Here is an 18,962-nt window from a genome sequence, read left to right as displayed (position 1 = left end):
ATGAATCCTAAACTATCATTAAGAGAATAAAACATAAAATATTGCTATCACACAGTAGTAGCACTTTTATTAATAAGTGAAATAGCTAATGTAAGCTTACTTTGAATAAGGTTCAGGGTTCATTACATAAAAACAATATTTCAAAGTTAATGCTTTAATAAAGTATGCCTAATACTTTCAGTCAAAAAGTATGTAAAAAGTGGTCTTTAATTGAGTGTTACAACCCAAAAAAAATTAAGGTATTTGAAAATAATCAATACAGTATTGTAGTTATATAGTAATACAGTACTAAACTAGTACTAATATTTAGATACTAAAAATTTAACATTGTGTATGTATTTAATTCTCTATTTTATAAAGATTTTTAATATTGCTCTAAATGCCATTATTAGGGCTAGAGTGTCTTTATAAAGGTGTAAATGTCAACCATCTGACTGGATTACTAAATACAAAGTTGTTGGTGACTGGTGAAATACCCAATTCATCCATAACATCTTGGTGGGCATGAAGAATAGCCAAATTGTCCAATCGATTCTGTCCCTTTGTTGATTAGAGATATGACTTCAGACATTTAAGAGTGTTAAATGACCATTCTGATTTTGCTGTCGTGATTGGAACTACTTGGAGAATCTTAATTCACTTCACCACTTCACATAACATTTCTACAACTGCAGGCTCTTGTGTAATGTACTTTCTTACATCAAGCATATTTTTTAAGACCAGTTGTTTTTAATTAGTGATATCAAATAACATATTCAAAAGTAAGTGCTGCCTCTGAATGTCTAGGTCATTTTTGAAAAACTCAGTTGATTTTTCCAAATTTGTTTCACCTCTGTTTACTAAAAGCAAGCACACTTTTCCAACCCATCTGCAATGACCTGTGAGAGTCCAGTTGAAGCAAACCGCTCTGTAATGCAAGATTGCACCATTTCACATACTTCATTGTAACAGCTTTGCAATATTCCTTTTGGGTTTTGAAAGTGTATGGTGCGCTGGCTTTGTTGTTTTCATACTTCTTGGGTATACTTTGATTCCTAGGAAGCGAAGGATCATCAACTTGTGAAGGTTTTTCTTTTAAACACAATTCCCAAAAGTGTTCAGAACTATCACACCTTCCATTCAGTATACAAATCAAGCCCTCATATTTTTTCCAGATCAGCAACACTTAGATGAAGGCATTGAATTTTTTCATTGACATCCTCTACTGGGTTCATTGCATGGCAATAAAGACGTAAAAAGAAGTAAGTCTTTAATTGTAACGTTGACTCAAGGTAGACTGCACATTTTCAAACTGCCTCTGTTTTGTCCTCTGCAGAAAATGTTTCAAAAAACTCTAAACGTTCTTCAAAGTTTTTCAATATTCAAGACACTAGAAGCTCGCATAGTCCATTGAGTTGGCCAAAGGGGTCACAGACTAGCTTGGTTGATGGCGCTCTCTCATCATATGCTTCTGAAAAGTAACATCATTTTGTTGGATTCGCTATGGTATTTATTACGTCCTTGGCTAAAGCCATAATATCCCTCATAGATGAAAGATGTTGGAGACTGTCTACAACTGCCAGGTCTAACCTGTGAGCAGTGCAGTGCATATATCATGCTTTTGGTTGTATATCCAAAAATAACTTTTTTAGTCCTTTGAACTTACCTCTCATATTCGAGGCACCATCATAGTACTGTCCTCCGAAGTTATCCACTGACAAATCAAGATGAGCAAAAACATCTTTTAAAATACTAAACAGAGTGCACTAAAGAGAGTCTCATACAAGCCAATAGACTTCATTGATGATTAAGGAATCATTGACAGTATGAACACAAAATGACACTTGTTCATGAACTGAAGAATCACTTGTTTCATTAACCATAACATAAAAATGTTCAGTCTTCTTGATTGAAGCCAATAAACTTTCTCAACACATACTTTCCTAGTAGATCAATAATCTCTTTTTGAGTATCATGGAACATCCATTTACACCCCGAACGCCCTAAGCAATCTTTAAACTCAGGTACATCATTCTTCCGGAGTTCCAACAACTGAAAACATTTGAGATGATGTCGTCGTGCGATCTAATTGCTAGTCCTTATTGGTATAGGAATTGCACAGTACTAAAAATTTTTCTCAAGAGCTTTCTTCATATTATTGTCTAACTGTTCACTGAATTGGGAGGTCATACTTTGGTTAGTGATAGAATTTAGTTTCAGAACACCTTATTTGTCCATAAAATGTATTTTCATGAAGATGGGTTTTTCCAAAGCCTTTTTCCAGCTAGAAAATCCTATTGAAGTAAATGCATTCTTTTTTTAAGAAAATTGTAATAAATTTTTAGCATCTGCCTATTTGAAGGTTTTGCAAAAGACTTTTTTGGTAGACACTTCATATTCTAGCCATGTATAATTGATCAACTAAGACTTCTGATATGACCTTCCCTTACCAGATTGTCCAGGTTGTGGGTGTGAATAGTTCTTACCCGAAGACAATGAAGCAATTGATGACGCAATAATTGTTGGAGGTTGACTTGCAGTATCAACAACTTCTAAGCGTGCCTTTTTGGTATCACATTTATCCATTGCAAATTTAATTCACAATACACTAAGAGATTAAAGTAAATGAATAAAATATAGTCATACAAATTAGACCACTAGACACTAAAGTCAGAATACTAAACATGTCTGCACCATGCACTGAATCAAACTACCCACACTGAATGACTGTGACAGCAAGGTGGGCTATATATCACCGCAGTGTCATAATGTCTCAAAGCGTCAAGGTGATGCAAGGCGGAGAGTTCCAGGCACTTATGCTCCAGTCCTTTTGATGTCACCACAGCCTCAGTGCTGGCCTACCGGCACCGGCCTTTCCCCAAAATTTCACACACTGGGTCAAATACTAAGTGTGGCTGCAGCACCGTAACACTATCGTGATTCACACCCCTCGTTTTCAGTTAACCTGCTTACTACCATAATAATTACTTGTTTTAACTCATTACTGAATGTATCTTAAAAGGGATCTATTGCAAACAAGGAAAATAATAAATTCCAACATAATTTTGGGATTTTAAAAAGCATAATGTAACTAATAATTTTCTAAAATTATTGGGAGAGCTCCCTGCTCCCGTTCCTCCCCACCCAAACGATTCTTGAGGGGGCTCAGGCCCCCTCAGGCCCATGGAGTCAGCGCCTGTGCCAGGTACTTAGCTTTGTTGGAACACATGCCTGAATAGCTGTGCTTGTCCACCTGGACAAAACAGCAGTCACCAAGTTGATACTCAATAATTTACTTGGTTTTATTTTAACGCCATGGAATTTGATTCCATGAGACACATAAGGTAGTGCAGGTGGGAAATATTATTGACAGTTTTCAAATTATTTTGTCTCTTTTATATATATCATGTGCAAGAAGTGTCATTACTGCAGGATATTTATCTATAAAGTGAGTTGCTACCTTGATAGAATTCAAGATTCGAGGGATATTATTTATTCTTAATAGTTTCAATGTTAATTAATGATACTTGTGCAATTGCACAGTTCTGTTCATCAGTTCAACTTAAGTTGTTAAAACTGCTGCATTTTGATAGGTTTAATAAACCTTATAAACAAGTACAACAACATACATGTTTATGTGTGTTTTAAATAAAGCAATAGCAGAGAGAAAATAGTTAGGGAAACATATTAATAACCTTTTGCTAAAATTATCACTGATCACTCTTTTAACACATATTACACCATGGAATCAATTTCAAACTGTGGTAGTTAAGTGTCAAAGAATATTACAAATTTGTATCATTTATTAAAATCTTACCCTAAAAGAACTTAACAAATACTCGTGTTATATGCCGAAATAAGTTTCCTGAAATTCTTAATTGACATAAGAAGGCAGTTCATGTTTCTGCATGTGAATGTTAAGAAAGAACAACTGAATTGTGTACTCACCATGCACTGCATTAATCCCATAAATGAGACAGGCAATATTCTTGTAGTTGGACCAGGCACTGGGAATTTCATGATCATCTGTAATCTTGTCCTCAGAGCTGCTGCTGGCACTCTTACCACCCTCTGCTTCACCAAGATTAACAATGTTTTTCATGTGGGTCTCCATAATTCACCCTCTCTCGCAAGCACCTTCAATATTTTTTTTCACATGTAGAATCACCACATATCTACTGAACTTCAGTCAAAGCCTGACGAAAGTTTCGAAATTTGTGGTAAGTACCTATGTTACCAATCTTCTTAGGTCATTGGTCCCTAGGGTTATACACTATTTAATCTAACTTAATCTAACTTAAACTAACTTACACTAAGGACAAAACACCTTGCAAACCATGGCAAGGAGTCTCAGGCCGCACAGCTCCCCTGTGCTGCTCGAAGCTCGATGAAGCAATTTTAACTCCTTGCTTTGTGAAAAAGGTGCACACTTATTATTTCTTGCTACATTTCCTTTTGCTTGAGCCCAAAGACACTCAATCGCATTGTACATGCAATGGTACGGTGGCAAACAAATAACCTTGTGACCAGCAGTTCTAGCCGATTTCATCATCAATCGTGTATACAAGAGTTTGTGGCTTTTTGAATTCCTAAGGGAGCAAACTGCTGATGTCATTGGCTCCTAGGCTTACACACAACTTAAACTAACTTATGCTAAGGACAACACACACACACACACCGATGCACAAGTGAAGACTCGAACCTCCAGCAGGAAGGGCCGCACAATCCACGACATGGTGCCCCTAACAGCGGGACCACTCCACATGGCAGTTACGGGCTTAACAAGCTGAAGCAGCTCTGCCTTTTTTGGTTCATCAGTGCAATTAACATTATGTCACTGCAACCAACTTAACAAATCACCTTTTCTGTTTGACATGGTCGGCACTTTGTTCACCTGGTTAGAAAAATAAGGTGCTTTATCTATCATTATAATAGACTCTGGAGGAATGTTCCAAAGAAGTTTATCCTTAAACCGTGAGATGTAGATCGCAGCATTCATTTCTTCGTGGAAATCTCCTGACTACTTTGAAGCAAAAGCCCACAAAGCATTGTTTATGACTGCTGAACTTGTTCCAGCATGGCAAACAATTAATCTGCCACCTTTCCCAGTTGTTTTTCGTAGAACTGAAGAAATTGTGTCATCAGTCCAAATGTGTGAAACACGAGTATTTGTTAAGTTCTTTTAGGGTAAGATTTTAATAAATGATACAACTTTGTAATATTCAAGTCGCTCTGTAAATATGACTTTGTCAAAGTCAATAGTGCACATTTTTTCTGAGGAAACTGCAGTGCAAATTTATGATTGTTGAATGTTTTATACCTGAAGTCTAAGGAAATCAGAACCTAAGAAGGTGACGTCATACCCCCGGAAAACAGACCTGCATCATGAAGTGAAGCAAAAAGTTTTTTCCTAGTTGGTAATTCACCTTTACAGTAATAATTGTAAATATGGGCACAAATAGCACACTGATTAAAATTGTCAATGGCTTTCACTCGCTTCATACCCTTCCTGCATTTACCTGGCTTGCTAAGCATGAAGTCTTTCTCACCACTACCAAGGCCTATGCATTTTCTCTGAGTCACACGTTTCACTATAGCAGTTCCAATAACAAGCTCATTGGCTGTTCGTTGCACTACATTTGACACAGGGAGAATAGGTCCTTCATTATACCTCTCACTTTCAAAGTAATCCTGCACCTGAATATCAAATTCCCTCACTGCCATCCAGCACTAGCTGTTGCAACTGTTAGCTATACTGTCCGGAAGCAACAGGGTTGCTTTCAGTTTCTGCGACTGGTTTGGTCTCTCGGCACAGTAGGTGGATCCATGGATCATCGTGTTTTCACCCAACACTAGGATCTGCATTTCTCTATTGGTTCCTAACCGTACTAACTCAAGACTGAATAAAAATAAGCCATATATTACAGATAACCGTACGCTGTTTTCGTTGTTCAAAATGCCACATTATGTTGTTAATAGCAGAAAATGACATACACATTGGAATGTACCGTAAGCAGTGGTAAGAACATTTATACTTCACTTTGGTAAGTTTGTTTTGTGATGTGTGTGGAAATTTCACATGGTCTACTATTTGTTTCTGAGAATACAAAAATCTGAGTTCTTTGTCATCTGCCATCAGATTCTTTACCTGTAATAGGTACACTGTGTGAAGTGTTCTATCCAGGCACACATGCAGCTGTCCTTTGCAGATGGTAATCAGTGGTAGTGTAACAAGGAATCGCTGGATATGACTGTCTGCCTAACAATTTTTTTTTGTGCTGCACTTTTAATTGTTGCACGTAAGTACTCAATAGATTTTCCAACATTTTAAAGGTGTGAAACCTCTGTCTTTTTGTTGGCACATAAAATTCACTTATATAGCAGGTTCAGAATCATAAACAGTAAATTTACCAGTTTCTTTTATACTTTGTGAATATATTTTCCATCCTTCTTTTTGATCTGGGCTTTGGACCAGCACTGGCAAAGTTAAAAATACATCTTTATGTTGTCTTTTGCTTTTTTATATTTTTTTCAATTTCTAAGTTTTTGTCTGATAGCATTGTTGTATTCGTTCTGTGCTGCAATTGGCAATTTGTTTCTGTGTGGTAATTTTCAAAACTGGGAATGACACACACCTTGCAAGTTTTACACTCGTACTTGCTTTTTTAATGCACTTTCTGTTTCCAGCAAACAATGCATCTAGACAGTAGCCTACTTTACTAAGAATGCTCACTTGTTATACTGTTTGGAAAATCCCTTCCCAAAAACCTTTGAGGATTATCATCAGAATACCTTCCCCTGCCAGCTTTTCTGCACTCTGATGCATACATTTCTGGAAGTTCCCTTACCAGCGACCGATGAACTCTATCAGAAGCATACTACCTGTTAGTGACCTGTGAAGAACATGAGCATTTAAAACACACAGATCAAGAATGTGCAAAACGAACTCCTTATACCAGTTCATTGTTTTTCGTATACATCTGTCAGAGCTAAGCAGCCTATCAGAATGGTCAACTGATACCAAATTCAAGTTATATTCTACAATGATTTGTGGTTTCTTAATTTTCTCTCTAATATTCCTGTCAACAATTTCTGTGGTGTTACATGTGGTCAATGTCCACACTTCCCTTTTGTCACACCACTTTATTTGTTAGCGCAAATAAATTTAATGTCTTTCCATTTCAGTTTCTGCAGAACTTTCAGCATGTTGCATCTGTTCTTATGGATAGCGCCACATGCGTTTGTCCCACGAGTGTGAAGCCAGGAAAATTTCTGCGCTTAAGTACCAATTTTCGAGGTAGTGGATATTGTCCACGTCCTAAAAACAGTTTTATTAGTGTCGCCACTACATCACTACCTTTCCTCAAATTGTGGAACTTAGTTTCTGTTGATGTCCCTGTAGAAAAATGAAATCTAAGACAGACAGTCTTACAATCACATAACACAAATGTTTTTTGTCTGAATATACTCTTGTTTCAATGGAATGAATTGTGTGAAAGATAAGCGTCCTGTAAATAATAACAAACTTTCATCATTGCAGAGTTTCTTATGTGGATTAATTGCACAATGGAAAGCTGTACAAACTCTGTCATCAGTGTTCCTCATTTTAAACAATTAATCTCCTCCAGTATTGGCAGAGTTGTCACTGAAATTTAACATTCTCGTAAGTAACAAAAAACTGTCCCATGACATCATTTTCATTGAAGTCAAATTCATCATTAAGACATGATTTCTTCATAGGTATTTCACCATCACTTTCTGAGTCTTCAGATTCAGAAATACTAACATGTCTTGTTGAAACACCAGACTGCATTGAAACACTTGTTGACGTGGAAGGTTTATCACTACAGCTTTCCAATTCTGTGGAAGAGCTGAAACTTTCGTCAAAATCATACAGTTCATCCTCACTGTTGCTCCTTGTAAGAATCTCCATGATTTCTTCCTCAGTGCACCAACCACGTCTGCCACTTTCTTTGTAAAACATGATAGGAAAAAAGGACTAAAGAAAATTCTGATGAACACAAACCTGTAGTTTGAAGCCTAGGCCCACAACAGACAGAGGTTCTGATGACAAGCTATTAGCCAGAACTGAGAGAGGCTACTGAGGCAGGGGGCGGGAAGTCGACTGTACAAGTTACCTCATCATCAGCACTCAGGTAGCGGTGCATCTGTACTCATCATAAGTGCTCAGGGGCCAGCAAACTGGTGCGACTGAACTCATCAACAGCACTAAGGGGTAAACCAGCACCCGCAACTATACTCTGTAGCACCCATGGAGCGGCAGGCAGCATGTCGAGTAAACTCATCAACAGCAGTCCAAGGGTTAACACTAAGTGAAATATTTATGAATGAGCTGCAGAAAGCTTCTCACCAGATAGCCACTTTCAGTAAAAACACTTACTACAATGCTTTGTTTCCCTTGCATCAAAAAACTAAGGGTAAAATTTATGAAAGAAACTGCCGACTGCTTCTCACCAATAGCCACTCTTGGTAGATAGAGTTACTCAAGCATCTGGCCCTGGGTGGAGGATCAGGATGAAGAGCGAGCATGATCCAGCTCCATCACAGTAAAGGCAGCATAGTAACACTCACCATTCTGAGAAGGGAAGAATATCATCTGAGCCGCCTCTGTTTGCTTCTGGTGGAGGAAGTCAGGGTGATAGTGAGAGGAGCTCGAAATTTTCACAGAAAGTGGTGGTGATAGCAATAGGGTCCACACTGACATGGTCTGCCACAGTTCAGCCAGAAAGTGGGGAATGGATCCAGGCCAGTAATTAGGGAATGGATCTTGGTCCCAGAGAGCCGTCACAGATTGGCCCACATGATGGTAGACGGGTGGAAACTGAGGAAGAAGAAGAAGTAAGAGGTGCATCAAACATTGAAGTGGAGGAAGGCTGTGAGAAGTTGAACAAAGAAAGGAAAAAGGAATGAGAAACAGTGGTGAAACTGTTCTTATGTCAGCTACAGACACGCCACCCATGATCCACAATAGACGGGGGGGGGGATTTATATATATATATATTTTAAGAGGGTAGACATGTAGTACAGAAGGGAAAAGGGTTCTGCAAAGGCTAGGGCCCTGTGGTAGCCAAGCACGAACCTTCCAAAGATGGGCAAGCACCCTGTGGAACAAGGGGGAACCTATGAGACAAGCTGCAGAAGGCTTCACACAGACTAGCCACTGTTGGTAGATACTGGCTACTATAATGCTCAACTCATCTCCCTTGCATCTAGAAACTAATGAAAAATTTATGAAAGAAGTCTCAGAAAGGTGCTCACCCACTAGAAACACTTGGTTCATACAGTTACTACAACCTCTCACTTGCTTCCATTACCTCTTAACACAACGTGAAAGCAGTAGCAGAAAACATCACACCCTGTAGACGCTTTTTGTAGCTGTAGTTACTACAATACCTTACCTCTTATTACTAACTGGAAAATTTATGAAAGAAGCTTCAGAAAGTTTCTCACACACTAGCCTGTCATTGTAGATATACTTCATTGACCAATTCAATCATCTCCCTTGCACCTTAAAAATAAGTAAAAAAATTATTAATGAAGTTGTAACAAGCTAACCACACACTATCCACTCTTTGCAAATATAGTTACAGCACTACTTTACTAATTCCCCTAGCCAATATTTGTAAGTAAAATATTTATGAATGAATCTGCAGGAATCTTCCTTGCCATCAGTCACTATCTGTAGATGATGTTACTGCGCAACAGTACAGAACATCCTAGATTCGTAACCCTAGGTGAGAAATTGATGGAAGAAGCTGCAAAAAGCTTCTCTACCAACATTCACTGTCTGTAGATATAGTTACTGAACACCTGTACATGTTGAACTTGGTTCATCACTCTAGATGAAAAATTTATGAAATGAGCTCCAGAATGCTTCATATCCATTTGCAACTCCCTGTAGATATAGTTATTGCACAGCCGTACACATCTCCCTTGATTCTTTCCCTTAAGTGCAAAATTTATGAAAGAGGCTGCAGGAAGCTCCTCTACCACCAGTTACTATCTGTACATATGGTTACAGTACAGCTCAACACGTCACACTTGCTTCTTAATGAGAGGAAAAAAATTATAAAAGAAGCTGCAGACAGATTCCTTACCACCAGACACTATCTATAGATATAATTACTGTGTAGCAGTAAACATCACCCTACATTCTTACCCCAGGCAAAAAATTTATGAAACAAGCTGCAGGAAGCTTATCTACCACCAGTAACTATATGTAGATAGAGTTACAGCACAGCTGAACACATCACAACTGATTCTTAAACAGACGAAAAATTTTTGGAAAAAGGCGCAGAAGTGTTCCTTATGATCGTTCATTATCTGAAAGTATAGTTATGGCAGAGCTGTACATGTTGAATATGATTCTTAACCAGAGTAAAAAATTTATGAAAGAAGGTACAGAAACATTCCACACAACCATTCACAATCTGTAGATATAATTACCACACAGTTCTACACATTGAAATTGGTTCTTAATCCTGTGTGAAAATTTATGAAAGAAGCTGGCAAAAGCTTCTTACCCACTTGCAACTCCCTGTAGATATAGTAAATGTTTACTTGTACACATCGCCCTGTATTCTTAACCCTAGCTGAAAAACTTATGAAACAAAAAACTGGAGAATGCTTCTCTACCATAAGTCACTATCTGAAGATATAGATGTGACACAGCTGTAGTGTCACCAATGATTCTTAACCAGAGGAAAATATTTATGAAAAAAGCTGCAGAAAGCTTTCTTACCACCACTCATTATCTGTAGATAGAGTTAATGCACAGATGTACACATCGCCTTGAAACTCTACCCTACGCAAAAGACTTATAGAAATAGCTGAAGAAAGCTTCCAACCAGCATTTGCAAGATGAATATATATGTACTGCTTAACTGTACATATCGCCTAGATTTTCACCTCTAAATGACGAAGTTATGGAAGAAGGAGTGGAAAGCTTCCTTACCGACATTCACAATCTGCAGATACAGTTACTCCACAGCTGTATGTATCACCTTTATCTTCTACCCTAGGTGAAGAAGTTATGGAAGAGTCTGCAGACAGCTGCCTTACCAATATTCACCATCTGCAGTTATAGCTACTGCACAGCTGTACATATCGCCTTGATTTTCTACTCTATGTGAAGAAGTACTGGAAGGAGCAGCAGAGAGCTTCCATAAAAACATCTACCATCTGCAGATATTGTTACTGCACAACTGTACTTATCACCTTTATTTTCTATCCTAGGTGATGTGGTACTGGAAGGAGCTACAGAAAGCTCCCTTGCCAACATACACCATCTGCAAATATAGTTACTGCACAGCTGTATATATCTCTTATTTTCTACCCTAGGTTTATTGTTATGGTTTTAGGGTGCAAAACCTCTATGGTAGGTCACGAAATCGTCCACAAAGAGGGAGTCTGAGACATTAGGAAGGAGACACTCCATAATTGGATTTATGGCAATGGCAAACAGTACAACACTTAGCACAGAGCCCTGGGCTACCGCGTTTTCTTGAGAGAAAGTATGAGAGAATGTAATGTTCACCCACACTTTAAGTGTGTGATCTGCCATAAATTCATGAATAAAAACGGGCAGTCGACCTCGAAAGCCCCAAAAGAACAGTAAGTGGAGGATACCTGTCCTCCAACAGGTATCGTATGCTCTCTCCAGATCAAAAAATATTTCTACTGTTTGGCGTTTCCTGATAAAATTGTTCATGATGTAAGTGGAGAGAGCAACAACATGGTCAACTGCAGAACGATGCTTTTGGAAACTGCATTGGGCAGGTGTTAAAATATTTCAGGACTCCAGCCAACAGGCTAAACAGCAATTCACCATATGCTCCAAAATCTTACATACACTACTCATGAGAGAAATGGGGTGATAGCTAGGGGAGAGATGTTTGTCCTTCCTAGGTTTCAGAACAGAAACTATGATACCTTCCTGCCATCTTCTGGGAAAAGTACTGTCGGTCCAAATTCGATTATAAAGGCGAAGGTGGTAACGCAGAATAGGGTATGATAAATGCAGCAACATTAGGACATGGATGCCATCGGGTCCTGGGGCAGAAGAGAGAGAAGAAGAGAGAAGAAGAAAGTGCTTGTTGTAGTTCCCACATGGAGAAAACAGTATTACAGCTTTTGCTATTTTGAGAGGAGAAAGCAAGAGGTCGCACTTACACTGCACATTTCTTCAGGAGAAAAGCAGGCGGGTAATATGAAGAGCTTGAAATCTCAGCAAAGTGTTGATCCAATGAGTTAGAAATTGCAATGGGGTCCACTAATGTACCATGTGCGACAGTGAGCCCAGAGACCGGGGAGAAACTAGGTGCGCCAGATAACCCTCGAATCTGACTCCAAACTTCCGAGAAGCGAGTGAAGATGTTAAATGAGCTAGTGAAGTCCCAGCTTGCCTTCTTGCTATCGCGAATGACGTGACGGCATCGTGCACGGAAATGCTTATAGCGGATACAGTTGCCCAAGTAGGATGGTGTCGGAAAACCCGAAGAGCACATCGCCACTTACGCTTTGTGCAAGGCATGCCTCATTCCACCAAGGAACTGGGGGCTGCCAGGGCAAATCGCAGGTGCAAGGTATTGAATGATCCACAGCTGTAAGAATAACTTCTGTAATATGAGTGACCTCATCATCAATGCTAGGAAAGTGACGGTCATCGAATGCTGCTAGAGACAAAAAATGTGTCCAATTGGTTTGGGCAAACTTCCAGCATCTCACGTGCATATATGGCAGTTGTGGCTGCAATATAAGGACGCATGGAAAGTGGTCACTCAAGTGTGTAACAGCAAGAGCAAATCATTCAAAGCACCGAGCTAGCAGAACAAAACTGACCAGAAGGTCCAAATCAGAGAAATTTGTTGTAGAGGCAGACAAAAATGTAGGGGCCCCAGTGTTGAGGCAAACAAGATCTGCTTGATGGAAGACGCCTATCAATAGTGAGCCATGTGGACAAGGTCACAGAGATCCCCAAAGTGGATGGTGGGCACTGAAGTCCCCAACCAGCAAATAGGGTGGGGGGGGGGGGTGGAAGCTGACCAAGAAGATGAAGGAAATCAGCTCTTGCCATTGGTGTGGACGATGAAATGTATACAGTACGGAGAGAGAAGGTGCATCCAGAAAGGGAAAGACGGACAGTGGCAATGACAGCTTGGAAGGAACTTTTTAAGGGGATTGGGTGATAATGGAGAGTATCATGGAGAAGAATTGTGAGTCCCCCATGTGCTGGAATGTCTTCAACAGAGGGGAGATCAAATTGCACTGACTGAAAATGGGGGAAAACAAAGTGATTGTGGGGACACAGCTTTGTTCCTGAAGACAGAAGATGACCAGCCAGTAGGATCATAAGAGGATAGGCAATTGATACCAATTGGCTCAAATGCCGCTGATATTCCAATGGATAATGGACATAGAGTGGACAGAAAAGGCAAGAATGTGACCAAGGTTGCCCTCAACTCAACGACTGTTCAGAGCCCGCGGTTGACAGCGTGGAATGGCATTCTGCTGAACGCAGAAGATCCTGATCCATATGTTGTGGTAGCAGCTCCTACGACCAGTGATCGGCCTGTTGATCGGCCACCTGCAGTGTGCCTCAGCAACACAGAAGACAGCTGAGGGCGGTTACCACCAGATCGTGCTGTAGATGAGACATGCCATGGCAGAGAAGGAGAGGAACTCGGTTTCTTATTAGTCTTCTCGAAAACAGGACGTTGAGATTAAGGAGGAATCGGTGGTTGTGAAGTCGGCGTACGTAAAAAATCTTCACAAGTAGGCTCTTTTTTGGAAGTCCAGGAATCTGATTTTGGGGCTTGGGATTTAGCAGAACCCAATGAAGACTGCACCACAGAGTGAGCAGCTGAGAGTGGGGAGGTTCAACGTACGACCTCTGCGCTGGATGATCTGATAACTGTGGCATTAAACCTGTGATCACAAGTCTGCATGGCTGCCTCCTTTGTAGGCCGAGGAGAGGCAAGGCCAATGCTGTATTTACCTGTGTGAGGCACAGTGGGTTTCGACTGGCAAATAACTTTTGAACAGCAAATGTCGACACCTTTTCCTTCACGCTGATTTACTGAATGAGCCGTTTGTCTTTAAAAATGGGACAATCTCAAGAGGAAGCAGCATGGTCACCCACACAGATGATGCAACAAGGGGATGGAGGTAGACAAGCATCCTCAAGGGCATTCTTGCCACACATAACGCATTTGGCCAGATTGGAACATGACTGACTGGTATGACTAAACCGCTGACACCGATAGTAACGCGTAGGGTTTGGGATGTGAGGGTGAACAGAAATTATCTTGTAGCTCTCTTGTATGTTCAATGGAAGTTGAACTCTGTCAAATGTCAAGAAGACAGTACGGGTTGGAACAAAGACCATGTCAACCCTTTTCATGACTCAATGAACAGCCATTATGCCCTGGTCAGACAGTTAGTTTTGAATTTCCTCATCAGACAATCTGTCGAGGGAGCGCATATAAACGACCGCACATGATGAATTAAAAGCGTAGTGCACTTCCAACTGGACAGGGAAAGTGTGTAGCAGTGAAGTAGGCAGAAATTTTTGTGCCTGGAGGGCACCGACTGTTTCTAACAAGATGCCATTTTGTAATAGAGAACAAGACTTAACAGGATCTGCAATTGCATCAAGACCTTTCTGAATAATGAAAGGGTAGACTGGGTGGGGGGGGGGCAGTCTTGACCTTCATCTGACCAAGAAACAACAAGGAACAGTGGCACTGATGGAAGAATTAGCGGTGGCCGAGACTCATTTAACTTTCACTTATGAGCAGACATAGTAGATAATGAGGAAACCATTGCAGAAGTATCCCCCCATGATTACCGGCATCTTTGATGGCACGTTCCTTCCTTGTGGGGGCTCTCTCTGAGTGCACTCATGCCTTAGGTGACTGTTCACACCTCAGGTCACACCTTCCATGTAACAGACGGAGGAAACTTTCGTAAGGCATCAGCTCGGGTAATCACATCTCCCATTGCATGGCAGTTACCAGGGGGTACGAACATATGCTAGTTGTCTACTTGGGGCAGAGAATAAAGCATGAGAATGCATGGGACAGCCTTCAGACATGCACAGGGAGGAAAAAAGATAAAAGAGGAACAAAGAAAAGGAAAGGAAAGAGGAGAGGTCTCAAATGCTACAGCAGAGAAAATAGTAAAGAAAAGAGGTGAGAAAAAGAGGAAAACAGAAGGAGGACAAAGACTTGCCAGTAGAGCAGTCGAAAAAGAGAGACTGTTTCACAGTTTCGAGCATCTGTCTCCATATGTAGGAATTAACGTACTCCAAGTGGAGAGAGAGAGAGAGAGAGAGAGAGAGAGAGAGAGAGAGAGAGAGAGAGAGAGAGAGAGAGCGTGCAATGGTGAGATGTGAGGGGGGGGGGGATGGGGGAGATGGGGGATGGAGAAGGATGTGGAATAAGAAGGTATAGAGCCCAGAAAGAAAGGAAGACTACACTAGCTAGCACTGCTGCCCTCGGTACACACGTATCTACAAAAGAGTTGTGAACCCCGTGAGGGGGGGGGGGGGGGGTGTCTCCTCAAGGTCATGAAGTACTAAGAGGAACTGAAGATAGATACCTTAAAAACATTCACGATCTACAGATATAGTTACCACACAGCTGTATATGTCACTTTTATGTTCTACCATAGGTGAAGAAATAATGGAATGAGCTAAAGAAAGTTTCTTTACCAACATTCAACATCTGGAGGTACACTCAGTGCAGAGCTGTATATATCTGCTTCATTTTCTTCTCTAAGTGAAGAAGTACTGGTAGGAGCTGCAGAAAGCTTCCTTACCAACATTCACAATATGCAGATATAGTTACTGCACAACTTTATATATCCCCTCTATTTCCTACCCAATGTGAATAAGTACTCGAAGGAACTGAGAAAGTTTCCTTACCAACATTCACCACCTGTAGAAATAGTTAACGCACAGCTTCTTTTTTTTTTTTTTTTTTTTTTTTTTTTTTTTTTTTTTTTTTTTGTGGTTTTAGGGCGCACAACTTCAATGGTCATTAGCGCCCTGGCTACGTTAAGAATGCACCGCGAGGCACAAGTTTAAAACAACAACTAAAATGGAAAACACGATAAAAGACAGACTGACTGGCATAGAATTAAAAAACAGCATCATCAAATATCCTGAGAGAGGTTTGTCAAATTGATAAAACGAAGAACACGAGCAGCTGCTCGTGGGTCATCCGCTAAAATGGCATCTAAAGTACATGGCAGGTTAAGATCTAGACGCAGTGTGTTAAAATCCGGACAGGACATTAAAATGTGGCGGACCGTCAGCAATTGTCCACATGGGCAGAACGGCGCCGGTGCAGCCGTCAGCAGATGGCGATGGCTGAACCGGCAGTGTCCAATTCTTAACTGGGCCAAAACTACCTCCTCCCACCGAGAAGGGCGGGAGGATGACGTCCAAGCCATGGGAAGAGGTTTTAAGGCCTGAGGCTTGTTGTCTGTAAGTGCAGCCCAATCGGCATGCCACAGCGATAAAATGCGCCGACAAATAACCCTGCTAAAATCGGATGAAGGGACACAACAAGAAGCTGTCCGAGGCTGGAGGACCACAGCCTTGGCCGCGGCATTTGCAGCTTCGTTCCCAGGGATACCGACATGGCCAGGGACCCACATAAAGCTAACCGGAGAACCGACGTCCACCAGCTGCCGAAGAGAGCGTTGGATCCGGTGCGTGAAAGGGTGAACCGGATACGGATCACTGAGGCTCTGGATGGCGCTCAGGGAATCGGAGCAGATGACATAAGCAGAATGTCGGTGGCAGCAGATGTAAAGAACAGCCTGGTAGAGGGCAAAGAGCTCAGCTGTGAAGACCGAACAATGTCCATGGAGCCGGTATTTGAAACTTTGTGCCCCGACAGTAAAGGAACACCCAACCCCGTCATTGGTCTTAGAGCCATCTGTATAAATGAAAGTCATGTTGATGAACTTCGAACGAAGTTCCACAAAACGGGAGAGGTAGACCGAACCGGGGGTAACCTCTTTTGGGAGCGAGCTGAGGTCAAGGTGAACGCGAACCTGAGCCTGGAGCCAAGGTGGCGTGTGGCTCTCGCCCACTCGAAAGGTTGCAGGGAGTGAAAAATTAAGGTGTTGAAGGAGGCGACGAAAGCGAACTCCAGCGGGTAGCAGGGCAGAGACATACAACCCGTATTGACGGTCGAGAGAGTCGTCAAAAAAGGAATGATAAGACGGGTGGTCGGGCATTGACACTAGCCAACAGGCATACCGACAAAGCAGTATATCGCGCCGGTAGGTGAGTGGCAATTCGCCAGCGTCAGCATGAAGACTCTCTACGGGACTAGTATAAAACGCTCCGATCGCAAGTCGTAAACCCCGATGTTGTATGGAGTTGAGGCGGCGTAAGATGGATGGCCGTGCAGAGGAGTATACGAAGCTCCCATAATCCAGCTTGGAGCGGACGATCGACCGATATAGACGAAGTAGGATGGTTCGATCCGCTCCCCACGACATACCACTGAGAACACGGAGGACATTTAAAGAACGGGTACAACGGGCAGCCAAATATGACACATGTGGAGACCAGCTAAGTTTCCTGTCAAATGTAAGGCCTAAAAATTTGGTTGTCTCCACGATTGGGAGAGCAACGGGACCGAGTCGTAAGGACGGTGGGAGAAACTCTTTGTAGCGCCAGAAGTTAATACAGACCGTCTTCTCGGCAGAAAAACGGAAGCCACTGGCGACACTCCAGGAGTAAAGACGGTCAAGAGAATGCTGAAGACAGCGCTCCAGGACACGTGTACACTGCGCGCTGCAATAGATGGTAAAATCGTCCACGAAAAGGAGCCTGATACATCAGCTGGGAGGCAATTCTTTATTGGATTGATCGCGATGGCGAAGAGAGCGAAGCTCAAAACTGAGCCCTGTGGCACCCCATTCTCCTGGCGAAAGGTGTCCGACAGGACAGGACAGGACAGAACCCACACGTACCCTGAACTGTCGATCCATTAAAAAGGAACGAATAAAAAGAGGGAGGCGACCGCGAAGGCCCCATGTATGCATGGTGCGGAGAATGCCCGCCCTCCAACAGGTGTCGTAAGCCTTCTCCAAATCACACAGCCGCGGTCGGGCGCTTCCGCAAGAAGTTATTCATAATGAAGTTCGACAAGGTAGCCAGATGGTCAACAGCAGAGTGGCGCCTACGAAATCCACATTGTACATTGGTAAGTAGGCGTCGAGACTCGAGCAGCCAACCAATCGAGAGTTAACCATTCGCTCCATAACTTTACAGACACAGCTGGTAAGCGAGATGGGTCGATAACTGGAAGGCAAGTGCTTGTCCTTCCCCGGCTTAGGAATCGGGACAACAATAGACTCGCGCCAGCATGCGGGAATATGTCCCTCAATCCAGATGCGATTGTATGTACGAAGAAGAAAACCTTTACCCGCAGGAGAAAGGTTCTACAGCATCTGAATATGAATAGAATCAGGCCCTGGAGCAGAGGACCGTGATCGGCCAAGTGCGTTTTCGAGTTCCCGCATGGTGAATGGGGCATTATAACTTTCACAATTCGAGGAGCGGAAGTTAGGTGGCCTAGCCTCCTCTGCCTGTTTGCGGGGGAGGAAGGCAGGGTGGTAATGAGCGGAGCTCGAAACCTCTGCGAAAAAGCGGCCGAAGGCATTGGAGACAGCCTCAGGGGCCACAAGGATGTCATTCGCGACCGTCAAGCCAGAAACTGGTGAGTGGACCTTAGTGCCAGATAGCCGGCGCAGGCTACCCCAGACAACAGAAGAAGGAGTAAAACTGTTGAAGGTGCTTGTGAAAGCAGCCCAGCTGGCTTTCTTGCTTTCTTGCTTTCTTTAATAATACGACGACACTGAGCACATAATCGTTTATAATTGATACAATTCGCCACTGTAGGGTGGCGTTTAAAGGTGCGTAAAGCACGTCGACGAGC

Source organism: Schistocerca piceifrons, unplaced genomic scaffold, assembly GCF_021461385.2.
Source record: "Schistocerca piceifrons isolate TAMUIC-IGC-003096 unplaced genomic scaffold, iqSchPice1.1 HiC_scaffold_2521, whole genome shotgun sequence".
Taxonomy (NCBI): Eukaryota; Metazoa; Arthropoda; class Insecta; order Orthoptera; family Acrididae; genus Schistocerca; species Schistocerca piceifrons.
The sequence above is the reverse complement of the archived record's forward strand: the minus strand, read 5'-3'. Positions refer to the sequence as shown.